Raw genomic sequence first — 8,534 nt, 5'->3', positions numbered from 1 at the left:
CGAACAAACAAAAGGGTGTGACCGTCTACATTAAACGAGGCAGAGACTGTGACCGTCGTACATTAGAACGACGCAGCGACTGCTACCGTGTACAAGAACGAGGCAGGGACTGTGTGACCATCTACACTAGAACGAGCAGATGGACTGGTGGACCCATCGCTTACCTTCTAGAACGGAGGCAGAGAAAAACATAGTGTACCGTTCTACATTAGACCTAGCAGAGGACTGACCCGGACCGTCGACATTAGAACAGCAGAGGACTGTTGCCGTCTACATTAGGAACGGCGAAGACTGTAATGGACGTCACTAACAAGAGACTAGATGTGCCGTGTACATTAGGAACCGAGCCCCAGAGAACTAGTGACCAGTCGTACATTAGGAACGAGCAGAGAACTGTGACCTCCTACATAGGAACGAGGAGAGGAAACTTTGGGACCATCGTACATAGAACGAGCAGAAGAGACTGTTGACCGTCTACATTAAGAACGAGCAGAGGACTAGTGTGGAGTTACCGCTACATAGGACAGAGGAGACCTGATTGACCTCGACATTAGGAACGGCGCAGAGGACTGTGTGACCATCGTAATTAGAACGAGCAGAGGACTCGGTGACCGTCGTACTTAAGAACGAGCGAGACTGGGACCATCTACATTAGAACGAGGCGACGACTGTGACCGTCGTAACAAGTTAGAACAGGCAGAGAACTTGGTGACCATCGTACATTAGGAAACCGAGGCAGAGGCTTACGACCATCGTACAATTAGGAAACAGCAGAGACTGTGATGACATCGTACTTAGGACGAGACAGAGACTGTTGACCGCTACATAGAACGACGGCAGAGGCACTGTTACATCGTACATTAGAACAGGCAGAGAGACTGGCTGTGACCGTCCGTACATTAGGAACGAGCGAGGGACTGGATGTGACCCGTCGTACATCTAGAACGAGCAGCAGTGCTGTAGTGACCGTCTATACATTAGGAACAGAGGCAGAGGACTGCTGTACCATCGTACATTAGGAACGAGTCAGAGGACTAGTGTGCTTGTGCAGCTGGGTCACTCCTAAACAATACCCCCCCCCCCACAACAAAAACACAGTGCATGTCTATTAGGCCTAAATAACCTAAAACTGTCCAGTGCTTGTAAAAAGTAGTCATACCAGTAACAGTAAGAGTTTGTAGCAGTATAAATGCGCCCTCTGAGACAGCTTTGAGGAACAGGCTACAACTCACTCATTTAGACTTTAAATATTCAACCCCTCCTTACATCCGTCTTCAACCATTTCATATCTATATACTCATCACTTTACATACAAATAGTTACCTGCTACGCATGTACTATTGTGAGATTAACGCACCATGTATAAAAAACATGGATCCTAACTCCGAAAGATGTGTTTTGGTGTAAAAAGCATATTAACCCGAAATAATGATGGATTCTCTCCTGTAATAAACAGCAAACTCCTGGCGAATATATTCTGGGTCCTGTATACCAGTCAGTGTTTCATTCAGAACCGGTCAGTGCCCTGTGACAGATTCGGACATACTCACCTTAACGGACGCGCGTATTTCAATGTGTCGCTGCTGAACATCTTCATTCAACTCCACCCGCAAACTCACTATCAAAACAAATCCGACACACGTGCTATTTCCCGCAAAATGACCTCACTCCACAAGCCCTCCCCTTCCAATGTAACACCCGTAGAAAACAAATACTAACGAATAACAGCAAGAAACTGATTAAAAGTTGTCGGAATTCATGTTTTTCAAACATTGACGTTTCAAACCGCTCGACAGGAGGGGAATTGAGGCCAGCTGCATTAGCCTGCGATGTCTGAGAGGCGAAAGGGAGGTCACCAGAGCGCGTCCATGGTATTTTTATTTTGTTACTCAAGGTGTGATAGACGACTGGAGAAGCCGTACGCTCAAATGACTACGTTATTGCTCCAGCCGCCCTGACTAAAGCAGCATCGAGAAAGAAGCCCGTCGCCGGCTGGGAGAATCACCCCAGTCCAGACTCTCTCCACCAGCAGCCTTCGAACACACACTTACAAAAACATACAGTATCCGCGCAAACCTACGCTAGCCCGACGTTTGTGTACAAGTAAACACCCTCCGCAGTACGTAACACCCTCCGCCAAGATATTGAACGGATCACCAAGGCAGGTATTGAGGTAAAGCGCAAAACCGGACAGGTGTAAGTACAACCATATGTAGTTTCCGTATGGTGTTCTGCGTCACTTATGAATTGTACATGCTCGAGGGCGGCTTTTGTTAAACTTAATCCGAAAATCCTGTTATTTCCAACAGGACGCCAATCTGACTGCTGCAACACACTCAGTTTGGACAGGACACGAGATAGCTGAGTGGTGCCATCAGGCTGAGTTGATCCCTCAGCGGCTGAGGTTCTTGCCATCAGCTGGAGGTTGTTGCATCAGCTGAGTTAGATTCCATCAGGTGAGTTTGATGCCATACAGCTATGTTAGTTGGCCAGTCAGCTTGAGGTTGTATTGCCCCATCAGGGCTGATTGTTGCCTCAGGCCAGTGTGCCAGTCAGCATAGGTTGAATCTCTCTCTTGAGGGACTGGTGTGACCGTCGTACATTAGGAACGAGGCAGAGGGACTGGTGTGACCGTCGTACATTAGGAACGAGGCAGAGGGACTGGTGTGACCTTCGTACATTAGGAACGAGGCAGAGGGACTGGTTGTGACCATCGTTTACAGTAGGAACGAGGCAGAGGGACTGGTGTGACCGTCGTACATTAGGAACGAGGCAGAGGGACTGGTGTGACCATCGTACATTAGGAACGAGGCAGAGGGACTAGTGTGCTTGTGCAGGCTGGGGTCACTCCTAGAACAATACACACAAAAACACAGGGCTGCTGTCTATTAGGCCTAATAACCTAAACTGTCACAGTGCTTGTAAAAAGTAGGCTACAGTAAAGTAATAGTTTGTAGCAGTATAAATGCGCCCTCTAGAGACGCTTTGGGAACAGGCTCAGATCACTCAGTTTAGTACTTTTGTAAGAGATATTCAACTCCCTCTTACATCCGTCTTCAACCATTTGGTATATCTATTATACTCATCACGTTTCATACGATTAAATAGATTAGGCCTGCTACGCATGTACCTATTGTGAGATTAACGCATAACATGTATAAAAAGACATGGAATTAACTCGAATGTGTGGTTTTGTGTAAAATAGATTTTAGACGAAAATAATGATGGAGTGGTCTCTCTGTAATAAACAGCAAACTCCTGGCGATATATTCTGGGGTTCCTGTATACCAGTCAGTGTTTTTCGGATTCAGAACCGGTCAGTGCCCCTGTGACAGTTCGGTGACATACCTCACCGTTAACGGACCGGGCGATATTTCGGTGTCGCGTTGCTGAACATCTTCAATTCGAACTCCAACGCAAACTCACTATCAAAACAAATCGGACACACGTGCTTTTCCCGCAGAAATGACGTCACTGCCACAGCCCTCCCCTTCCATGTCCACCGTAGAAAACAAATACTAGAATAACAGAAGAAACTGATAAAATGTTTTTGGATCATGTTTTTCAAACATGTTGACGTTTCAAACCGCTCGAGCAGGAGGGGGGATATTGAGGCCAGCTGATTAGCGCTGCGAGCTGTCTGAGAGGCGGAAGTGAGGTCACCAGGAGCGCGTCCATGTTATTGTTATTTTGTTAGCTGGCAGTGTGATGAGACGGACTGGAGAGCCGTCGGGCTCAAAGACTAGGTTATTGCTCTTCCAGGCCGCCCCGGACTAAGCAGCAATCCCGGAGAAAGAAGCCCTGTCGCCGGTAGGGGAGATCACCCAGTCCAGACTTCTCCCACCAGCAGCCCTTCGAACGACACAGGCTACAAAAACAATACGGTATCCGCCAAACCTAACGCTAGCCCCAGACGTGTTGTGTACGGTAACACCCTCCGCAGTACGGTAACACCCTCCGCAGATATGAACGGCATCACCAAGGGCAGGTTTGAGGTAAGAGCTGCAGAAACGGGACAGGAGTGTGTATGTAAACGGCTATGTAGGTTTTCCGTATGGTGTTTCTGCGTGCACTGTTTGAATTGTACATGCTGGAGGGAGCTGGGGCTTTGTTGGTTAAAGGTAATCCGAAATCCTGTTATTGTCCAGACAGACGCACAATCTGACTGCTGCAACACCGAGCTCAGTCTGTGGGACAGGAGCGACGGATAGGGCTGAGGTTGGTTGCCAGTCAGGGCTGAGGTTGGTTGCCAGTCAGGGCTGAGGTTGGTTGCCAGTCAGGGCTGAGGTTGGTTGCCAGTCAGGGCTGAGGTTGTTTGCCAGTCAAGGCTGAGGTTGGTTGCCAGTCAAGGCTGAGGTTGGTTGCCAGTCAGGGATGAGGTTGGTTGCCAGTTAGGGCTGGGTAGCTGTTAACACAAGCCAATCATTGTTTACTCAGCTACAGTCATTATAGTTCTCTGGTAGTGATTGCAGTCAGAACTACTATGCCCGGGTAAGCAAACAACATGGGGTATAGGGATGAGGCTGGGACCAGGGTATAAGGGGATTGATAGGCTGGGGTATAGGTGGTGGGCTGTAGAGAGAGAGTGGGTTGGGCTGGGGCTGAGGTATAGGGAAGGGACTGGGACCAGGAATGGAGGCTGGAGATTGGTTTGGGCTATATTTTTTGTTCAGGGGCAGATCGACAGATTTTTACCTTGTCAGCTCGGGGATTCGATCTGGCAACCTTAATTTGTTTATAGCCCATATAGGCAACTACTCTAAAGCTAACTGCCCTACAAAAGTCAGTGTTATTCAGTGTCGTATGTAAGTCGTCTCCCACCTCTCTGTCGGTAACAGACTCGTTGGGTTGGTCACGCTGTAGAACGGTCACTGTCATGCGTCGCGGCAACATACATGTTATATAGGCACCAGGCTGTTCGAGTTCAGACCGGAGGGGGCACAACATACATGTTATATAGGCACCAGGCTGTTCGAGTTCAGACCGGAGGGGGCACAACATACATGTTATATAGGCACCAGCCTGTTCGAGTTCAGACCGGAGGGGGCACAACATACATGTTACTGAAGTTCATGCCAGTGAAAGATCATTTGATTTGTCGCTCATGGTGTAACAGCTGTAACTAAACTCACATTGTTCTGCGTAGAGTGGTCAAAAGAAGTGCTCTACAGAAGAAAAGGGTGTGCTTTAGACACACGTAGATATTGTTAACCGATACGGTGCTACGAAATGGCTGTAGTAGTTCTTTAGAAGCGCTCAGTGTTCCAATATGGCACTCTATTCCCGTTTTTAGTGCAGCTACTTTTTGACCAGGCCCAGTGAGGGAATAGGGTGCCAAGTTGGGACAAATCCCATGCGCCCTATGCCAGTCTCTCTGCCTAAACTAACAACATGATCTGTAGAGAGGAGATACCCATTAACAGGGCATTTAGGTCCTCTGAACACCTAGTTGAGTTACTCACAGCTGGGGATCAGCGGGTGTCGTCGGAGTGTGATATAAGAATGCGTTCTGGTAACGGTGTTGTGAGACAAACCCCCCCCCCCCCCCCCCCCCCAGAGCTTGTGTTACATTATTTTACTGTGTGGTTATTAAAACAATCCTTTTCACCGCTGCACCCTGAGTGTTTACTTGTCTATTTATTAAATTAGCTTTGTGAAGCAGAACCGTGACTGTCCTGCATTCACATACTTAGTATTTGTTCGGCCACACTCATACCATCACACACAACACACACACACACACTACACACACCACCACATCACACACTCAGCACACACACACAACACAGCCACACACACACACACGTCCACACACACACAGCACACACACACACGTAATTGCTAACTAGCATCAGACACTGGGAGTTGTACTCCATCCTGCTGCTAGCTGTAAAAAACAGCTCTGGCAATTAAATGTGTTCCTGCTTAGTCCACGACGCAGCCAGCAACAAGGTGACATGCACACACGACTACACTTGCTTTGTTTCATTTAAATATCACGGAGACAAATCATTACCGAGCGCAATGTGGCGTGCAACACTTCTGAGTCAGCAAGAAGACAAAGATGAATAGCGAAGGGGAGAGAGAGAAATCGCTGGAGGTATACGGCTCATTTCTATCTGGGGTCGGTGGGATGGGTTTAAATGAAACCGATTTGATTTTGCTCAGAACACGGCCTCACCACAGCTGGGTGCGTGTGATGAATGCAACCAGCTCGTGACAGCGTATGCCCTGTGTGCGTGTCATGTTTGAGTTCATCGGGTGTGCTTGTTGTGCATGATTGTGTGCAGAATGTAATGTATGTGTCTTTCCGTGCATTTGACATGTGTAGCGGTTGCTCCATGAACAGAAGCCATTTATCCCCATAGGAACAGTATGTCTACCTGAAGCGTCTTCCACTATCTCACACCTTGACAGTAAAATACCCAAGTATTACCGTTGTTCTACACAGTTATAAAACAAAGCACCTTGTGGTATATAGATAGAGTATGAAGTCCTACTGTAACAAGCACTGACTAGTGTGACAAAATCGCTAACTAGTCAATCTGTTCTTCATGTGACTAGTGCTCACAAATCGCTAACTAGTCGACGCCAACACACCAGCCTGAGCTAAAAGTGTCAAATGACCAAAACGCCACCCAAAACGCTTGAGGACATCAGTGCCTTCCAAAAGAATTCATGGCCCTTGCCTTTTTCCACATTTTGTTAGGTTACACCCCGCCCTTATTTCTGAAATGTATTTTAAATCGTTTTTCCCCCCTCATAAATCTACACATATACCCATATGACAAAGCAAAAAGAGATTTAGAAATTTTTGCAATGTATTACAACAAAAAACTTAGTCTTATTGGGTGTGAGCTACAAGCTTGCAGCACCTGTATTTGGGAAGTTTCTCATATCTTTCTCTGTAGACCTTCTCAAGCTTGTCAGGGTGCGATGTGGGAGCGTCTCTGCACAGCAGTTGTGAGGTCTCTCTCAGATGATGTTGATCGGGTTTAATGTCCGGGCTCGTGCTGGCTATCAAAGGACATTCAGAGACTTATCCCGAAGCCACTCCTGCATTAACTTGGCTGTGGTCTTAGGGTCGTTTGTCTGTGGAGTGAACCTTTCGCCCCAGTCTGAAGGTCCTGAGTGCTCTGGTTCAAGATCTCTCTCTGTACTTGTCGCGTTCATCTTGCCTTCGATCCTGACTAGTCTCAAGTCCCGCCGCTGAAAAACATCCCCAGGCATGATGCTAGTCACCACCATTGCTTCCCGTAGGATGGTGCCAGTGTTCTCCTGATGTCACTTGGCATTCAGGCCCAAAGAGTTTTTGGTTTCATCTGACAGAGATCGGTTTCTCATTGGTCTGAGAGTCTTTTAGTACTTTTTGGCTATCCAAGAGACGCTATCCTTTTACTGAGGGTGCTTCCGTCTGGTCCCTCTACATAAAAGGCCTGATTTGGTGAGTGGCTGCAAAGTGGTTGTCCTTTCTGGAAGGTTCTCACATCTCAAGATGAGACTTCTAAAAGCTCTGTCAGAGTGACCATCAGATTCTTGGTCACCTCCTGACTAAGGCCCTTCTCCTCCGATTGCTCATTTTTGCCGAGCGGTCAGTTAGGAAGGTCTGGTGGTTCTAATACTTCTATTAAGAATGATGAGCCATTGTGTTCTTGGGACCTTCAATGCTGCAGATTTTTTTTGCTACCCTTCCCCAGATCTGTGCTCGGACCAATTTGTCTTGAGCTCATACGGACTAATTCTTCGACTTCATGGCTTGGTTTTTTGCTCTGACATGCACTGTAACTGTGTGGAACCTGCTATTTATATGATCGTTGTGGTGCCTTTCCAAATCATATCAATCAATTGAATTGTTACACAGGGCTCCAATAGCTTGTAGAAACATTAAAAGGATGCATCCTGACTCAATTTGTGTCTCATGCAAGGTTCTGAATACTTATTAAATAGGTCTTTCTTTTTTTTATTTTATATACATTTGATAAAATGTCTAAAAAAACAGTTTGCTTTCATACAGTCAAGACATAATGGAGGTATTATCTGAGACTTGCTTTAGATTTTTTTTATGTTAACATTTTACGAATAAGGACTGCTAACGATAACGCAAAATGGTAGATAAAAGTGAAGGGGTCTAAAGTTCCTTCCTGAAAGCACTGTATTTGCACTCTGGAGAGATATCCATCCTTTTGCAAATATTTATCACATTAAAAGTTATGTCGCTACCATAACATATATGGTTATTTACTTCTTATAATGCGCTCAAATTCAGCGACTTTATATATTCGTATACCTTTCTACATTCCAACTAGTCTTTTGAGAACATCGTTTGAGAGAAGTCTCTTCGTCTCGTCATATCAAGTGCTAATTTAAAAAGTCAATAATACGTGGACTTGTAACCTATGCCAGTTGAATGTCATTAGTAATCAATACTTTACTAGTTCACAACAATTCTGCTCTCAACATTGAGTGGTCCTACATTTATTCCATCAGGAATATCATTTCCCTGAATATCTAAAGAATAGATGCTGCTATGCATA

The 8,534-nt window shown here is 46.2% G+C and overlaps 1 pseudogene; it reads left to right on the top strand.

Moving 5' to 3' along the window:
• Nucleotides 1-3,559: 3,559 nt before the first annotated feature.
• LOC112071342 (F-box/LRR-repeat protein 2-like) overlaps nucleotides 3,560-8,534 on the top strand; it is a 47,101-nt pseudogene continuing 42,126 nt past the window's right edge.

The sequence above is a fragment of the Salvelinus sp. IW2-2015 genome, unplaced genomic scaffold, assembly GCF_002910315.2.
Source record: "Salvelinus sp. IW2-2015 unplaced genomic scaffold, ASM291031v2 Un_scaffold1588, whole genome shotgun sequence".
Lineage (NCBI taxonomy): Eukaryota > Metazoa > Chordata > Actinopteri > Salmoniformes > Salmonidae > Salvelinus > Salvelinus sp. IW2-2015.
The sequence above is the reverse complement of the archived record's forward strand: the minus strand, read 5'-3'. Positions and strand labels throughout refer to the sequence as shown.